The sequence below is a fragment of the Canis aureus genome, chromosome 3 (genome assembly GCF_053574225.1).
Source record: "Canis aureus isolate CA01 chromosome 3, VMU_Caureus_v.1.0, whole genome shotgun sequence".
Lineage (NCBI taxonomy): Eukaryota > Metazoa > Chordata > Mammalia > Carnivora > Canidae > Canis > Canis aureus.
In genome coordinates, this window is record NC_135613.1 from 21,477,660 (window position 1) to 21,496,997 (window position 19,338).

A 19,338-nucleotide genomic window follows, 5' to 3' on the forward strand; every position below is an offset into this window, starting at 1 on the left:
GGAATTTCTGCTTAGTATGTCATCTCTGATTAGACGGGACTATTTTCTTCTTCCCAATATATTTGTCAGTGCCTTTTGGTATCTTTCCGTGGCTTTACTGCACTAGATAAGACTTCTCTGTTGTACTGTGTTAATAGGAGTGGTGAGAGCTGATATCTTTGCCTTGTTCCCAATGTTCCAGGGAAAGCATTCAGTCTTTCACCATTGCATATGTCAGATACAGAGTTTTCATACATGCTCTTCATCAAGTTGAGGAAGTTCCCTACTATTCCTGTTTGCTGAGAACTTTTATCATTGTTTGATTTTTACATTTTACTCCCAGGATAAACTCTACTTGGTCACAACATATTATTCTTTTTACATGTTGCTGTAGTTGATTTGCTGATGTTTAACATGTTTGCATCCATGGAGGATACCGGCATATCATTTTCTTGCACTGTATTATCTTTGTTTGGTTTGGTAGAGTAATACTGGCCTCATAAAATGAATTGGAAAATGTTACCTCCTGTTCATTTTCAAGAAGAGATTGTGTAGAATTGGTGTTGTTTATTTAAATACTTGGTAGAATTTGCCAGTGAAACCATCTGGACCTGGAGATTTCCTTTTTGGAAAGTTCTAAACTATCAATTTCCTCAATAGTTAAGGGACTATTTGGGTTATCCATTTCATCTTGAATAGTTTAGGTAGTTTGTGATTTTTAAGAAACTAGAATTAACCCATCTTATATAGCTTATTGGCTTTATGTATGCCCTTATCCACTCATTCATTCATTCATTCATTCATTCTTAGGGAGGGAGAGAGGCAGATGAGGAGGGGCAGAGGGAGAGGGTGAGAGAGAATTTCAAGCAGGCTCTATGCTCAGTAGGGCTCGATTTCATGACTCTGAGACCATGACCTGATCCAAGATCAAGAGTCAGATGTTTAACCAACTGAGCCACCCAGGAGCCCCTCTTACCATCCTTTTAATGTCTACAGGATCTCTAGTGATACCCCCTCATTTATTCTTGATACTGTGATTTGTGTCTTCTCTCTTCATTGATTTGGCCTGAGGGTTATCAAGTTGAATAATCTTTTCTAAGAAGACATTTTTTCATTGTATTGGTTTATTGTTTCTCTTTTTCAAGTTCATTGATATTTGGTCTTTACTATTTCCTTTCTTCTACCTTTTGGCATTATTTTAATCTTTTTCTTGTTTTTTTTTCTAGTTTTTAAGATGTATTTATTTGAAAGATAAAGAGCTAAGAGAGGGGAGTAAGGGGAGAGGGAGAGAGAAACTCAAGAAAACTCTTCCCTGAATGCAGAGTCCAACTCTGGGCTCAATCCCATGACCCTGAGATCAGACCTGAGCCAAAACCAAGAGTCATATGCCCAACCAACTTTGCTATTCAGGCACCCCATTTCTAGTTTTTAAGGTAGAAGCTTAAATTATCAATTTGGGACCTTTGTCCTTATCTAAACTAAGTATTTCATGCTATAAATGTCTTTTAAAGCACTGGCTTGGGGGATCCCTGGGTGGCTCAGCGGTTCGGCGCCTGCCTTTGGCCCAGGCTATGATCCTGGAGTCCCGGGATCAAATCCCATGTCAGGCTCCCTGCATGAAGCCCGCTTCTCCCTCTGCCTATGTCTCTCTCTCTCTCTCTGTGTGACTATCATAAAAAAATTTTTTTAAAAATTAAAAAAATAAAAATAAAAAATAAATAAAGCACTGGCTTACCTACATTTCATAGGCTTTAATTTGTTGTATTTTCACTTTCAGTTAGTTGAATACATTTTCTCCTGTTTCTTGAGACTTCCTTTTTGACCAGTGGGTTGTGTAGAAGTGTGCTGTTTAATTTCTGAGTGTTTGAAGATTTTCCTGCCATGCTTCTGTTAACTTCTAGTCTAATTCCATTATGGTCAGAGAACATACTTTGTGTGGCTTCGGTTGTTTTAGATTTGCTAAGGTTTGGGATCCCTGAGTGGCTCAGTGGTTTGGTGCCTGCCTTCGGGCCAGGGTGTGATCCTGGAGTCCCAGGATTGAGTCTCACATCAGGCTTCCTGCATGGAGCCTGCTTCTCCTCCCTCTGCTTGTGTCTCTGCCTCTCTCTCTCTCTCTCTCTGTCTCTCATGAATAAATAAATAAAATCTTTAAAAATATATTTGCTAAGGTTTGTTTTATAAGCCATGAGGTGGACTGTCTTGGGGGAATATTCACTTGGAAAGAATGTTCATTCTGCTATTGTTTGGTGGCAGGTTCTATAAATGTCATTGAGATCCAGTTGGTTGATATTACTGATCCACTCTTCTGTATCCCTGCTGATTTTCTGTCTGCTACTTCCATAGATAAGTAAGAGACGAATCCTAACGCCTACAGCTGTAATTGTGGCTTTGTCTCTTTCTTCTTTCAGTTTTGTCAGTTTTTGTTTCATATATTTTGAAACTCTGGTGTTAGCCACATGAATATTTAGGATTGTTAAACCTTCTTGGTGACTGACACTTTTATCATTATGTAGTGTTCTCTTTTATTCCCAGTAGTTCTCTTAGCTCCAACCTAGACTTTGTCACTAACATAGCTTTTCTGGCTTTCTTTTGATTAGTGTTTGCATATTTATCATCTCTTCTATTGTTAATCTATTAATACAATCACATTTGAAGTGAATTTCTTGAAGGTAGCATATAGCTAGGTCATGTCTTAGCCATTCTGATAATCTCTGTCATTTAATTGGTGCATATACGCAGCTTACACTTGATACAATTATTAATAAGTTTGGATTTAGGTCTACTATTCTATTGTTTGTTTTCTTGGTTCCATGGAGTCTTCACTCCTCTGTGTTCCTTTTCTTATATTCTTCAGGATTATCTGAATGTCTTAGCATTCCATTTTGTCTATTGAATTTTTTTACTTTATGTGTACAGTTGGCCCTTGAACAACATGGAGGTTAGGGATGCCAATCCCCTTCACAGTTGAAAACTCACATAATAACTTTTGACTCCAAAAACTTAATAGTATACGGTTGATGCAAAGCTTTACTGATGACGTAAATAGCTGATTAATACCTTTTATATGTATTATATTTATATTATAATAAAGTAAGCTAGAGAAAATAAAATCTTATTAAGAAAATCATAAGGAAAAGTAAAGACATTACAGTACAATAAGTATATTGTATTTATTGAAAAAAATCAGCATATGAGTGAATTCAGGTTGTTCACACCCGTGTTGTTCAAGGGTTAACTGTAGCTGTTTTTTTGTTTGTTTGCTTTGGGTTTTTCGGTGTTTTCTCTAGTAATTCTGATATACACACTAAAATTTCAGTCCACTTAGAATCACTATTTGAAGACTGTGAGTGGAGAGTAGAAACCTTACTACCATGTAGGTCCCTTTATTCTTTCTCCTTTATTTTGTAGTGTTAATATGTATACCTCTATTTACGTTGAAAAGCTCATCAGCCAGTATTGTGATTTTTGCTTTTGACTGTCCAACATATTTTGAAGAACTCAAGAGGAGAATAGTCTCTTATATTTACTCAGACTTTCTCCTCCTTTTCTTTTGCACTTTACTCCTGATGTTCCATTTCCTTCTCGTATTATTTACCCTCTGTCTAAAGAGGTTTCTTTATAACTTCCTACTAAGCAGGTCTGCTGGCAGCAAACGTTTTCACTTTGCCTTCATTCCAGAAGCTTTTTTTTTTTTTTTTTTTTTTTTTTTGTGGAGGTAGAATTCTAGACTGGCAGTTCTTTTCTTTCAGCACCTAAGAAGTGATGTTTCACCTCCTTCTGGCTGTCCCAGTTTCTGTTGAGAAATCTACAACCAAACCCTTCTTCCCCCATGAGTAATGCATTCCATTTCTCTGGTTCCTTTCAAGATGTGTTCTCTGTCTTGAGTGTTCATCAGTTGTATTATGATGGCCATGGCTGTGGATCTCTTTGGATTTAATCTTTTTTTTGTGTGTTAATGTTGCTGCTCAAGTCAGAAGGCTTATGTCCTTTGCCAGATTTGGAGAGTTTCAGTCATTATTGCCTCAATTTTTTTATTTATTATTATTATTTTTTGGTACTGCCTTCTTTCTTGCCTTCTGGGACTGTAATGACACAAATGTTACCTCTGTTAGTAAATTGTCCCACAAGTCCTCAGGGCTTTGTTCATTTTTTTAATGTAATTTTTCTTATTCACATTACATCATTTTCATTGATCTGTTATTGCATTCACTGACTCTTACCTTTGTCATATCCATTCTGCTACTGAGTCTATCTGGTGGGTTTTAATCTTCCAGTTACTGTATTTTTTTTAGTTTTGGAATTTCCATTTAACCTTTTTTTATATTTTCAGTTTCTTTGCTGAAACCTTTTAACATTCCCTTCCTTCCAAAAACTCCTTACGTTGGAGCATTTTTTAAAAATAATAACTGCTTTGAAGTCTTAGCTAATTTCAATAATTGTGTCACCTTGGCATTGGCATCTTTTGATTATCTTTTTCCTTGTGAGTTGAGAGTTTTCCTGGTTCTTTGTATGTTGAGTAATTTTGGATTGGTTCTGAATATTTGGATATTACATAATGAGACCCTGGCCCTTGTTTAAATTCCACAGAGAATGTTGCTGTCTCTGTTTTAGCAGGCACTCAGATTCTGAGTCCCTACTTGCCTTCGTGGCTTCAGTATCAGTTGTGTTTTCAGTGACTTCATAGTACTCTTTAGATCTGCCCCACTGGCCATGGGGTGGCCCATGGTCTCTCCTGAACCTCAGCACTCAATATCTAGGATATGCTGTTGAGGATTATATATATATAATGTGTAATATATATATATATATATATATATATATATATATATACACACATATATATACATGCAGCTCTAGGGTGAGCCCAGGACCTCATAAACAGTTTTATGGGGTTGTTCCCCTGAGCTCCTCCCTCTTCACAATCTCCCAAGTACTTCCAGTTTCAGGGACCTCCTCGTCCCCTTAGGTCCTTCAGCCAAAATGCAGGGGTGCTACTTCTCTTCTGCTACACTCTCCTTACAACTTAGCTCACCTCTGTGACTAAAAAGAGGAGAATCAAGAGAACAATCCAGTAGGATTGTCAGCCTCTTCAGAATACAGCTTCTCCCTTGGGAACGGAAGGATCCCTCTTCTGCGGCTGTTGTCACTGCTACTGCAGAGCTGCTGGGGGGGAGGGGGGAAGGCTAGGTGCAAGAGAGCCAAGACAGAGGCATGAAGAGAGGAAAAACTCTGAGATTTGGCTGTTTCTGAGAATTAGGGACCCTGTTCCTGCTCCTGAAGCAGGATGGGATGGCTGTCTCTGGATCTCTGCTGTCTGCAGGGAGGCCCCCTTTTAGGTGTCAAGTTGTAGTTAGTCCAGGTGGGGGTCCTGTCATAGGCAGATGGCAGACTCACCGCCATTTTGGTGGTGTCTTAAATTCTGTTGTCTTCCCTCATCTACCTGCTACTGTTTCCTTTTCAGGGATGTCAAATAGCTGCTCAGGTCACTCTGCCCGGGTATTATAGCCACATTCAGTGGGTGAGGCTGGGTGGGGTGTACTCACCCTCATCTCATTCAGAACCACCAGGAAGCCAGAAGGCATGTGTTGTAGAGGCATTCAACAAAGAAATCTGGTTTAAACAAAGGAATGAGGAAGTAGGGATGTAACTGGGGCAGGAAAATTGTGGTTTGTGTGGAAAAATAAAGGTCGAAGGAGTAGGTAGTTGGTAACAGAAGCAGCTGATAGGCAGGGTCCCATGAAGGACTCATGGGGCACCTCCCCTGAGATTTCCTCACCCCCAGCCTCATGCATCTGCCTTTACAGAGACAGATGGGTTCTCGGCACCCACTCAGGCTGCTGGGTTCCAGTGATTGTTTGGTTTGACTGTAAATAAATGAGCTTTATTCCTCCTCGACACTGAGTGCTAGGAAAGGTACCCATGGAGAAGCAAAGGAAGACTTCTCTGTGAGTGAGGAGTCTGTACTCTGGGATTCCCACCGTCTGTGCCCAGGCTGTCCCCTGTGTTCAGCCGCATGCTGCAGAATCTGATCTGCTCTTGATTGCAAGCATAACTCTTGCTTTGCTAAGACTTTCTGAATGAGTGGCCTATTGATACCAGTAACTATCTCACTGAATTTCCGCCTGCACACACTGACACAGATGAAAGCAAAGACTGTCTGTAAATTGTAGAGCAGAACTTTTGAAGTGGCCTCTTTCTCACATCTCTGATGTTGATCTGATCTTCAGAGTTTCCATTTCCCTCTTGGCCCGTGCCCTGAACGTTCTTCAAATGTCTAATATTAATGCCACTCAGAATGTGGCATTAATATTAATTAACCTTTTTTTATTTAACCTTTTTATTTAACCTTTTTTTTGTTGTTGCTTTATTCGCTCATTTGATGTTGGTAGCAACGGCGTAGGGTGGACAGGATAGCTGTGGCATTGTCCTGCATTGTTTTTTCATAGTTGTCATCACAGAATAATGTAAGTCTTGGTTTTTCCATTTTCATTTCATGTAACGTGAGCATTTTCACAATGCTATGTTGTCATCATGGTCCTCCGTGACACTTGGACGAAGTGCCAGAATCAATGTAACAGAATTTACCAAGTTCTTCTCGTTGAGCATTTAGGCTACTGCTACTTCTTTTGCTGTTTTAAATTGTGCTGCGTGGAGGTTCCCTGGCCATCTCTTGGGTCATTTCCTTAGCATAAATTAAATAGACTTTTAAGGTATTGTCAAACATGTTTCAACATTAAAGAGCATTTCAAAAGATCGCAAATGAACTATAGAAGCAACCAGCATAACACATTAACACATTTCAGATTTCTCCATGTTGAAGAGCAGGTTTGAGGTGTGCCAAGAGATCTAGCCAGAGGGAGGTGGGTGGTGTGTATAGGGAAGTGAAGAAAGCATTAACAAAAGCATAGGGTGTGTGTGTGTGTGTGTGTGTGAGAGAGAGAGAGAGAGAGAGAGAGAGAAACAGAGGGTGGAAGAGAGAAAGCAAGAGAGAGCAAGGAAACCAGCCAGATGAAGTTGTGTCTTGACGAGGCCAACAACCGAATGCTTGTGCCAGGTTGCTCTTGAATAGTGGCAGTATCCCCTCTGCATGTGGCCACTGGAGAGCTGTGTGGGCAGCCTTGACCAGCTCCAGATTGCAGAGCACCTTGACCGTGAGCCAGAGGTGACCTGGCCGGCCAGGTGAACCACATCCAGGAAGATTTGCCCAGAGCCTTCTCTTCCAGAGACACAGATGTCCAGTGTGCACACTTCTTCACTGGGGCCAATGGAGCAAAGCACCAAGCCCAAAGAAAATGCATGTCTGTTCAGTTCTGTCCTTCCCCACCAACTGCTCCCCTCCCCACTGCCCCAGCTTCTTTGGAAAGGGACAAAGTGTGGAGCCCAGCCCAATCCAGTGATTAAGTTTGGCTATCTCCATACCAGGGGTGGGAGCAGTACGGATTTATTTTGTCAAATTACCCGAAGGGATGGAAGGCCAAGTCAGTCTATATCCAAATTGAATCCAGCTGTCACCAAATTGTTAACTGTATTCTTCTTTTATTAAAGAAATATAGCTGCTCACCAAGGGAGGGATGCGCTTTGCAGTAATTTCTAACATTTGCTTATAGTGGAACCAACTCAATAAATCAATAGTGAAAATTAAGAGGAAACCCCTGTATCCAGATTCCTCCTTGTTGCCTTAAACTGGAGGGCTCACCAGTTCGTGAAGAGGTTGCCTAGGATGAGTGAAACATTAGCAAAAGTGCAAAATGTACATCCAGATGCTTGTGTGAGGTGACTTTTGAGTTGAGACTCAGGATGACTTTTGAAGAACTAAGAAGTCTAAAGGCTTTGACCATGGAGGAGCCTTTGGTGGGCAACCCTAGTCCCCTTTCTCTCCCTCCCTAATCCACTTGTGGCTAACAGAATTCCTGAACCCTTTGGTTTTTTTGGCAACGTGGTGAAATGGGATTTGTTCTGGAGCCTTTTGCAAGCTCCGTGAGGCAGGAAATTTGTGTCTTCCACGGCTCTATTCCCAGCACTTAGCACAGCACCTGGCCTGTCATGGTGGATTGAAAATTGACACAGTAGAGTCATGGTTTTGTTGGGGAGGGCTTTGTGGAGAACTGAACCCATCTCACTCTCTCACCACACTGTGGAACCAGCAGATGGTCCCTTATCTCTTTTTTCTGTGAACTGTGGACGTGTTAGATGTTTCTTTCTTCCTGGAGGTCATAAAATACGAGTCCTCTTTGGATAGAAGCTTTATAGCAGCTGCAGTGGGGTAAAGCCTGCATTAAGTGTCATAAAACGTTATCTCAGAATGCCAGTGGCAGGAACCCTGGAGGTCCAATGGCCTCTCCTGTGGATAACCTGCTGACGAGCAGACGTCCACCCTCTGCTGGCTGCCCTAGAAACGGGACTGAGGGTACTGTTCTGGTAGTGGAGACTGCAGCCTTGGTGGGCCTCCACCCTAAGATTCACTCTTCCCTCTGGAGCCACATAGAAATAATCTGGCCCTTGGTTAGGTGCCCACTCCTCACAAATTTGAAGACTCCTATCCTGTCCCCTGGGTTATTCTCAGGGTAAGTTTCTTCCACTTTCTCACTATTGCTCATGTGACATGGTCATCAGGTGGGCTTTCATTTTCATCTTTATTTTTTTGGATGTTCTCCAGATCCTCAATGGCTCTCTCCTTTTTTTTTTTTTTTTTTTAAGTCTTAACAAGCATGCCTTTATTGAATTAAAATGCCTTTGCAAATGTATTATTTTTTTTTTTCCCAAACAAGGAATCCTCATGGGTTTCTTTGGACTTAATGATTGAGGAGAGCAATGCATGTGAGTTCTTGGACGTGTGTACTCAGTATTGCTGCCATAAGAGGAGCTGACCATTCCTTTCCAGGTGTGGGATTGGGCAAAACATTCTGGGAGCAGCCCGACCAGTGGAAGCAGGGTGTAGGGGCGGAGCTGCTGCTTCTGTTTTGGGTTAGTTTGCTTTCATCAATGCAGCTGGAGGTCTCTTGGGAGTTTGTTATTAGTGTCAAACACATAGACTCATCATGAGCGCAGCGCCTCCTGGTACTGGGCTTGTGCAAGTTTGTGCTGAAATGTCAGATGCCCTCACTAATAATTTATGAGTTATTCAAGGGCAGAAACCACATTGTCGTTACCCCTTTGCTGCCACATCATGCCTGGCACATGGAAAGCACTCAGCAGATGCTCAGTGAATCCAGAGGTGCCTTTTAAGACTCAGCTCAACATTGACATCTACTGCAAGCTTTTTGGGTCTGATTGTGTCATTCTCTGTGTTAACCATCCCTCTGACTTTAGATGCTACACATTCTCCACCACCATGTGATTTGCTTTCAATTTGAGTAATTAATGAAGGTGTCAGGTAGAGCCTGGACTGGAGTCCCTTGCCCGTTAGTGACCTTTCCAGGGTCACTGTTGAGTACTGCAGCCCACTACCATATTTCATCGAATTTAAAACCTCATCACCTGTAAGACCCACCATTATTTTATGCACAGTGAAGAAAGATTAAACACTGCCATTTGTACTGACACACAACACTTTCTAATCACTTAGACTTTTTATTCTGTCCTTATTGAAAGAATACCTTTACAATTACTTAGACACAGATTATTATCCAGTATCACTTGATCCATTACAAGGAGGAAAATGTAAACAAAACAAGTTGCTTAAAGTCCTTCTAAAACTTGTTTACATTCAGAAGTACATGGTTTCTGTAAAAATATCCTTCTAAAGTACATGGGTTTCTGTAAACTATCCTCTGTGCCATCAGCATGCTCTTTATGGAGCACCCCATCTGTGTCCCTTTGGGGACTAAGGAAGAACCAGGGAGAAGGAATAAGGAGGACTGATCATGCTCTACTACTTGAGGTGGGGTGGTTACATAGGAGTATTCACTTTGTGAGAATTCAGTGAGTGACACAATTTTGATTTATGCACTTTTTGAATTTCTTTAATTACTTTGAAAAATAAAAGAGGGTCCATTCTTGTCTCTGCATGGTGACAATGGATCATGATAAGCCTGCCTAAGAGCAATGATGAGGCATCCAATTTCAGAGATATTAAAATGCAAGAAAAGTGCATTTCAGGGCAACGAAATATAGCCTTTATAGATCCACCTAATTTACACAACATTCGGGCTACATTTGTCCATTTCATTGTCCTCAAAGCTGTAATGAATTTGCCACGTGCCTTGCTGAAAGTAAACCCCAGCATACAATTTGCAATTTCCCCTGGATCTATGAGTGTGTAAAAAACACAGTGACAGAGATCAGGTTGGCTCCAAGTATGACCTTGGTCCTCACTACTTGCCTCTCTCAGTGCTCACAGAGCTGTCTTATTAGTAACCAATAGAGACTCCCTGGCATGCTTATCCCACTTAATCTATTCACAGTGTCTACTGCCTTCCCTTCTAGAAGTGAGGTTGACACTTGTCCCTGTCGTCTCCCCCACCTGTCATCTTCACTTCTTCAGAGATGAGGGATGGTGGAGGCTTCCCCTGCAAAGGCTAGGAGTTGTAACTCTTCACTGTGGCAGCCATGCACTCAGTTCCAGTCTCCTTGATCAGAGTGGCCTCTTACCCCATTAAAATCCCCTAAACTGCTGCATAGTGCCAGGCTTTGGACCGACCTTGTGCCCCTCTTTTTTTTTTTTTTTTTTAAGATTTTATTTATTTATTCACAGACACAGAGAGAAAGAGGCAGAGACACAGGCAGAGGGAAAAGCAGGCTCCACGCAGGGAGCCCGACGTGGGACTCAATCCCAGGTCTCCAGGATCACACCCCAGGCCGCAGGCAGCGCCAAACTGCTGCGCCACCGGGGCTGCCCCTCTGTGCCCCTCTTTTCCCACACCTCTTTCCTGCACGGCTGTGCCTCTCACCAGCACTCAGCTTTTGCCCTCCTCTGCCCTCTGAGTGGTCCTCAGCTTTACCTGTGCTCCTGCCTCTTGACCCCCAAGTGCATTTCTAGCCTGGATTCTGGGGAGCTACAGCCATCCAGTTTTGATGCCAGGTATGTCCTAGCTCAGGCAAGCTGAGAGTTGTGTTGGGATGGATGACATGAGGGTCTGTGGTTGGAATCCAGGATCCAGAATGTGGATTCTAAATGGCCACAGGCGCCTCTGCCTCTCCCCAGACCTTCACCCTGTGCTCTTCCCATCAGTGATATACTAAAAAGTCCACCTCTCGGTGGCCACCTCTGGGCATGTTGCCCATCAATTCCAAATGCCTTGGAAGCCTCTGGTATCAGATTTGGGTAAAACAGTATGAAGTTACCCCCCAGGGCCACACTGTGGTGGTAGCTCATGGTGTTCCACAGGCCGCCCCATCAGAGATGCCAGGACTCTCTGAGGGCTCTTCTCTTTCCTCTTCTGGTCTCTAAGTAGCAGAAATCAACCCAGCCTTCTGAGAAGCCCCTTGCTGTTGGATGTGGCCTTTTTTTTTTTTTTAAGATTTTATTTATTTATTCATGAGAGACAGAGAGAGAGAGAGGCAGAGACATAGGCAGAGGGAGAAGCAGGCTCCATGCAGGGAGCCCGATGCAGGACTCAATCCTGGGACTCCAGGATCACACCCTGAGCCTCCAGGATCACACCCTGGGCGGAAGGCAGGCGCTAAACCGCTGAGCCACCCAGGGATCCCCTGGTCTTGCTTCTTCTGAGCCTGTGTCTTCCAACCCACATACCCTGTCGTGGTGCTGGCGCCCCCTGCCTGTCGGCACAATTAGATACTCATCTTACTCTCCCTGCCAGGTGTGCATTTTGTCAAGAGGGGGTCTGCAAATTACTCTTCTTTGCACCTACGCAGAAAACAGTTTTGTTTCCGTCGGATTGTGGAATGCATTTTCTTCATCTCCTGGGATATGTTGGAAGCCCATGGAGGTCAGGAATTGTGCAGTCTCCCCAGGCAGCTTCAAAGAATGGCTTCAGGGCAGGGCTTATGCGGTTTATTGACTGAAAGGTCAGTAGTGATCCTACAGCTTTTCCTGCTCTCCGTTGTAAAAACAAGGGCAGTGGCATTTTTTTCGGACAGTCTTCCTTCAGCTTCCTTCACAGAGGCCAAGGGCCTTGGTGGAAGTATGTGTGGGTGATTAGGACCGGGTGGGTGGGCCAGCTGAATTGACACATGCAGCCTGTGACCTGTGATCACCTTTGAACTCTGACCTGTGAGATTCCTGCAACAGCAGATCTTCACTGAGCAGTTATGTGCCTGGCCCTGTTCTGGTCTTGAGAACCCTATAGCGATGAAAGCAGACTAGGCTGCTGACTCACAGGGAGACTCTTGTGGGGGAGTGCAGTCCTGAGGTCACTAACCCTGGCCATGAAGAGACTCAGCCAACTGGAGAGTCTCCTGGACAGTCTGGAGTCAGAGCATTCCTGCCAGGTGCCCGGCTCAGACGTGGACCCTTGTAGAGGGTTGCCATCCTGGTGGGAGCCAGGTGTGCCTGCACGTGGCTGCAGAGATGCAGTGGGAGCTGTGTCCCCTGCAGCCACCTCAAGTTCCACTGCTGTCTGTGTCTGAGGGAGTGAACCAGCAGAATGACAGTCCTCTCCCCCCTGGGAATGGCAGCACGTGGATCCTGTTTTGGTTATCAAATCAGAACGTTGGCCCTTCAGAATCATGGGTGATCTGGTGCTTTGCCAAAAGCCCTCTGGGGCATCTAGTATTTGAGGGAGAGGGGCCCTCGTGGACGCATTAATTACAATGTCTTCAGGTTCACGACACTTCACCCTGTATCACCAGGAATGCCTTATCTTCACCCTGGTAGTGTGCTCCAGCCAAACGCCTGTGCCCAGCCGAGTTAGTGCATGCCTTCAGACTTTTTAAGAGTTATTTAAAAATGTATGTTTCAACACCTCTGCTTCTTTTACGGAGCCTTGTAACTTTTACAGGTCTTTTACATACCTCGTTACAATCAGCGTTTTTCATACGGGGACTTTCTTGACAATTTCACTTTTAAATTCAGTGTCTGGAAAAAGTTACTCTGCAGATGAATGTCGGAATGAAAAAAATTGTATAACCCAGTATGCTTCCCTATTTTGCTTTTGCTGCCTATTTTTTTTGCTTCCCTATTTTTATTTTGCTTTTGGAAACTCCACTAAGCTCCTTCCCCGACTTTGGTAATGGGTTTTGTTATTGTTGTTGTTGATTCCATGGACCTGTAAGTTGCCCTAGATCCACACTGACTAGGTATAAATCTGTGTCTGAGCAGCTGCCTGACTGCAGTGACCTCTAAAAGGACATCGTTGACATTTCATATTTGATATGCATTCATTCTCTAGAATGACTATTGCTGTGTAGCTCCAAACAGCCCAAAACTCTCTTCCTGGTTCAGAGGCAAAGTCAGTTATCACCCAGCCAGAAGGTGATGAGCAAATTTATTTGTCAGGAGCCCAAGGGCTGAGCTGCTCAGCCCCTCACAGAAGCAGATAGAGTCCTTGTTGTGGTCTCATGGTGCGAGAGGTTCTGAGCAACAGGAAGCGTGTTTTTACCAGCCTGGGCTAGTGTCTGACCTCTGGCTGGGGCACTGGAGGGCCCAGCTGTGCAGAGGGGTTCAGGGGGCTTCCTCACTGCAGCCTGCCCCAGGCCAGCCCACTGGGGCCCTTCTCTGACTCAAGACTCTAGGGGGCGAGGCAAGCCTGGGAGCAAGGAGTGTGTGGAGCAAATGCCGCCTGAGCAGGAAGAGAGAGCCCTGGCCCTGAGGCTGATTATTTGTGGCAGGCGGGTGGGGGAGGGGACGGGGAAACAGCAGCTCCTGGGGCTTCCGGATAACCTTGGTGATTTACTCTTTCAACTCTTTGGTGTTCCCAGCAGCGCTTTCTCTACAGGATGATTGCATTTAGCTTTGTCTCCCTTCTCCCTTTCCTCCACTCCAGCAGTTTCAATAGGCACCGTTTTCCTGGAAACTATCCATTATTATATCTTACAATAGTGGAAGAAAACCAGGTGACAGTAACCTCATAAAGTGATCAGGTTCGCCTGTTTCAGGACAGCCCCAGAGACCAGAAATCTTAGCCAAGGATTTGTCTCACCTCGTTCCTGCCAAACCCTGTTGACCTGCTGGTAGGCCAACTTGAAATAAAACACTCTTTGGGGGACCAGAGAAGACTCTCAGTGAGGTCACCTGCATGTTTGCAGATGAGAGAGGGACAGCCAGGCACCAGGTACACAGCAAACATTCAGACTTTCCTTGGCATGGATATGGTATAAGCACGAGCGCTAGAAGGGAATACACAGAAAGGAGATGGGATTTGTAGGCATGGTGGCGACGAGAGATTTTATCCCCCCTTCTGTCTCTAGACCTTTGTCTAATGATATGTTCATGGTGGAGGGAGATGGAAACCGGATGATCCCCACAAGCTTGACTTGATGCTGGGAAGCATCAGTTTCACAGGGATCCATATGCAGCCTGTGTCGGGTTTGAGCTCCGGTGGCAGACGAGGGATTTGGCTTGGGCACAGGCCCAGGCCCGGAGGTCGCCACACTCCTGGCACCTTAGTGTCTCACTCGTTTTGTCCCGACACTCCTAGGCTAAAGCAAGTACTGGGCACTTCAGTGAGTCTTTAGGTCCTAACAACATACTAGCTGTCTTGGTTAGTTTCCTACAGCTGATTTAACAAATCTCACACATTTACTGTCCTACATATACTTCTGGGGATGGAGATTCAGAATTAGTCTGATGGGGCTAATGTCAAGGTGTGAGCAGGACAAGTTCCTTCTAGAGGCCCCAGAGGAGACTCTTACCCTTGAGTTTTCCAGATTCTAGAAGCACCTGAATTCCTTGGTTGACAACCCCTCCTCCAGCTGCAAAACCAGCAGCAGAGCATCACTCCTGCTCCCTCCCTGACTCTGACCCTCCTACCTCTCCCTTCTAAGGGACCTTGTGATTATGATGGGCACCCCAGGATCATCCCAAGGCACCACACTTAATCATACCTGCAAAGTCCCTTTGCCATGTCAGCTCATGTATTTGTAGGTTCTGGGGATGAGGACGTGAGCACCTTTGGGGGACCACTGCTCAGCATACTACACCATTTAAAAGCTATTTTTTGTTTCATTCTTTGTTGTACATGGCCATTCTCTTTTCTTGTTCCATATTGATTTTTGGGATGTTAGTAGATATGGTAAGAGGCAACAACCTTTGAAGCTGGCTCATCTGAACAGACAGGAAGGCTCCCTGGGTGCTTTCCCAGCTTATGGACAATTCAGGACATTCTATTTGATTTTCTTGTTCCAAATTGCTTTTTATTGTGGCAAACTGCAGAAAATTCAACTTCACAAAGATACAAGGTCATAGAAAGGAATACAGCATGACCTAATGGTGAAACTGTGAGCTACTTTGAGCTAGTCGTTCAGTCCGTGTCTGGAAGATGTCGAGTATTGCTATGTTTTCCTTGAAATATTGAAATATCCTACAGCACCCCTGTGAATTTGTTCAAATATCCTTGGGTGCCCTGGCACCAGTTTGGGAACCACAGCTTCAGGTTAAAAGCATCCTTGCTCAGCTCTTTGGGCTCTATCTTATGTGGTGAGGATTGAGGGCATCCCCTTATCTGGGCTGTCTCCTCTAACTGTGGGCAGCATTCAGCTAAGATGTGGCTGCAGAAAAGAATGCAGTGCCCAAGTCTGAAGATGCTGTTGGACTTACTTTCTGCTGCCCCTGGGTGAGCTCTGGCCCTATTCCTGACTGAGTCCTGGCACCATTCCTGACCTAGTGTGGATGGGCTAAGGGTCACTGGCCTCCTTCCATCATGGCTTATGTAGTCAGATGCTTTAACACACCCTATATCCACAACCACAGAGGAAGAAAAGACACTTTTCTGGGGTTCTTTGGGTGTATTTTCTTGTTTCCTTTTTTTTTTTTTTTTAAGATTTTATTTATCTATTCATAAGAGACACAGAGAGAGGCAGAGACACAGGCAGAGGGAGAAGCCAGATCCCTGCTGGGGATACCAGGACCCCAGGATCATGCCTGAGCTGAAAGCAGAGGCTCAACCACTGAGCCACCTAGGTGTGCCCCCCTTTTTAAAGATTTTATCCAATTATTTGAGAGAGCACAAGCAGAGGGAGGGCAGAGGGATAGGGCAAGGGAGAAGCAGACTCTCCACTGAGCAGGGAGGCCGATGTGGGTTTAGTATCAAGGCCGAGATCATGACCTGAGCCAAAGGCAAATGCTTAACTGACAGAGCTACCTAGGCGCCCCCTTCAGGTGTGTTTTCTGAACATGATTTACTAGAAAGCCATAGAGGGCATCCAGTTGATATTAGGCAAAGAAGGCTACCTGAATGCAGAAGGATGCCCAAATGTGTGGGGTAAACCACCCTTCAGGGGTTGAATCCCAGAGTTTATGTGAGTCTAATGACTGCAGGGGAGAGTTATTTACCTTCTGCTTCACATCCAGGACCCTCACCTTCTCTGTGTTTGGACAGTACCTTTGCATAAGGCAGATGGGGTTGAAAGTCTTATGACTTGAGTCTCAGAGTCAAGGACTTTCAGTAATCAACATTGGGCAGGGATGTGCAGTTCTTCCTGATTTGACCTGGCCGTCTGCAACCCTTAGGCAAAGCAAGGTGGATTTTCTGTGGGGAGGTTAGCTCACTACTTACTGTGAGGTTCCAGCAAGTATATGTTCACCTTACAGCTGGAGAGAGGTCAAAATGTAGCAGAAGCTCAGGTAGGAAGCTATGAGGGACCTTTGACCTCTACTCCTAGAACAGTAGGTGTTCCTGCTCTACAACCCCCCCAGCAGGTGACCCCTCTAGCCATGCACCTGTTTCCCCCAGCCCCAGACTTCTCATCTCTAAAGTGGCAATAAAAACATAGTACTTGCCCAGCAGCTTGATGGTGTGGTCCAAAACAATGTTTTTTATGTACTTTTGTGCCTTGGAAAGTATAGACTGTTCTGATAGTATCAGCTTCTGTGTCCTCCCTCAGCTGTCTCGACCTTGCCGTGGCAGGGCTCTCATTCGGCTTCTCCTCATGGGCCAGGAGGACAGTAACACATTTCCGTGAGACCTGCCGTGTGTTATCTCCTTTATCTTGACAATACTCCAAATGAGTCTGGGTAAAGAAAAATTCACATTCACATTTTCCAAAAATAGGAATTGGTACTGATTCAAATGACTTTCCCAGGGCAGCCTGGCTGGCCCAGCCAGTGGAATGTGCATCTCTTGATCTCAGAGTTGTGGGTTCAGACCCCACGCTGAGTGCAAAGATGGCTTAAAAATAATTTTTTTAATTGACTTCCGGTGTGAGTCTGAGTGGAGCTGGAACCCAAGGCAGGCGGCTGGCTTTCTTCGGGCCAGTCATTAGGCAAAGTACTAAGCCATATGCCTTTGTCAAAGGCTAGGGCTTTGAAGTTCTGGCTGCTGAGACACAGCCTCATAGGTCCCAGTTCCCTCATCTGCAGAGTGGGTCTGCCCTTCCTTGAACACTGCCCCATGCTTGACCCAGAGTGAAGCAAATGAGTCAGAGCTCTGAATCCCAGAGGGTAGGTGGTGTTTTGACCTTACAGTTGAAAGGAAGAAGCAGACATAAAGCCCACTGAATATATATGGCCATGGTCCAGGCTTGGGGGAAGGTAATATGGTAGCACCCATTGTCAGCCTTAGTAACGTGCAAAGCCCTGACCCAGCAGAAACGTAGCTCCAAGGGAACACCAAAGAGATAGCTGTAGGGGCAACATGGTAGTCAAGAGCAGGGGCTTGCAGGTTGGCTGCGACTGGATTATGCCCACTGTCACTTCCTATTTGTATGCTTGGGAGTTAGTCTCTGAGCCTTAATGTACTAGTGTCCTGAGATGAGAGATGAGATGGATGGACACAAGTATGAGCCAGCGTGTTAGGAACGCTGAGCGAACAAGGCTTTGCAGGCCCTTCTCTCTTTGTGGTTAGAACAGCATGTCTGCTAGCTCTTGGGGACTCTAAAAGAGACGGATTTGTCTGAGGTGGATGGCAAGGGGCAGAGTTACAGAAAGTTCTGGATTCTTGCCCAGGGAGCCTCATCTGATTGCTCAAGGTCAACCTGCTAGAGAAGTCCTGGCTCTGGTTGCTCTGGGGTTTTGGGGAAATCAGAGTTTGAGCAAAGGCCCCTGGGGATGTGGCTGAACAGCCACAAGAAGGCAGTCTCCTGCAAGTTCCTTCTGCAACTGGGGACTCAGTGGCAGGAAAAGGCTTGGGGGAGTGGGGGTGGAGGCGAGGGGGTCAGAAAGCCTCCCACCAGAATGTGACCACCTTGGCCAGCCTCTGCCTCCCCCCGCCCCCCTACTCCTGTCCTGTGCATGCAGCTGCCTGTACTTGACCTCCTCCCATGGGTGCCCATCAGCCCAGACTCCAGCGGTGGGCTGGCAAGCCTTCCCTGCATGTCCTGCCAGCTTCTTCTCCATGAGCAGCTACTTTCGCCTCATTAGCCTCCTGGTTCCTGAACCTTCCAAAGTCATTGCTGCCCAGGGCGTCTGTCCAGACTATTCCCTCTGCCCAGATCTCTCTCCTGTCAGAGGACCCTTGAGTCTTCTTGGCGATCCTTCCTTCTCCTCAGCTCATATCTGCCTCCCTGATTCCCAGTGCAAAGAAGCCCTTCTCAGGGCTCTCAGAGACATTGCCTGGAGACTCTACATAGTACTCGGTGCCACTGTAAGTTCTTGTTAGGATTTCCATTTTATTAACGGTCTCTTACCCTCCCCCTGCCCTTACCCACCCTCTACCACTCCATCTCTTACCCTGTGTGCCCCCCACACACACAACCAGATGCTCCTTACAGCTTTGTTCACAACTGTATTTCCAGCTGCTGACTCACTAGCTGATGCACAGTAGCTGCTCAATAAATATTATTGAGAGGTCCCTGGCTGGCTCAGTCAGTAGAACTCATGACCTTGAGTCATGAGGCCCCACATTGGGTGTAAAGCCTACTTAAGAAAAGAAATACTTGTTGAGCAGGTGGGTGGTTAAGGCCTTTGTGTTATAGGTTTACTTAGAATTTTAGCCTAATTTGGTTGGGAGAAAGCTGTGCTGTAAGGCCCAGGACGTACATTGTAAAAGTACAATTGCAGCAAGTTTTGTTCTGCTTCCAGGCTATAGCAAAGCATTTTAATATGCAAAGTCTGTAGTTGCAAATGTCCTGCTGTGATTTAAAACCCTGAGTCTTAGAGTCTGTGGCCCTGCATTGGGTTTGGGAGCTTCCTTGCACATAGAATAAGTCAAAGGGATTGGGGTGCAATCCACAGATGTGTTTTGAAATAAATTTAAATTAGTTGCCAGTATTGAAGAATTGGAAGGTTTCGTGTAGTGCATTTCAGCAATTCTTTGGAGAGATCTTTAGGTCTTGTACCGCTGGGCCTACATTCCTGAGTGTAGC

The 19,338-nt window shown here is 45.1% G+C and overlaps 1 protein-coding gene across 4 annotated transcripts in view; it reads left to right on the forward strand.

Annotated features, from left to right (window-relative positions):
* KIAA0513 (KIAA0513 ortholog) overlaps nt 1–19,338 on the forward strand; it is a 59,308-nt gene that overhangs the window by 16,131 nt on the left and 23,839 nt on the right. Inside the window, exon 1 of one of the 4 annotated variants that reach the window (XM_077891051.1) lies at nt 10,705–10,999. The exons of the other annotated variants lie outside the window; for them this stretch is intronic. The gene's annotated coding sequence lies outside the window, so the exon portion shown is untranslated. Of the gene's footprint in view, nt 1–10,704; nt 11,000–19,338 lie in introns of those variants that run through there. 4 annotated transcript variants of the gene reach the window in all.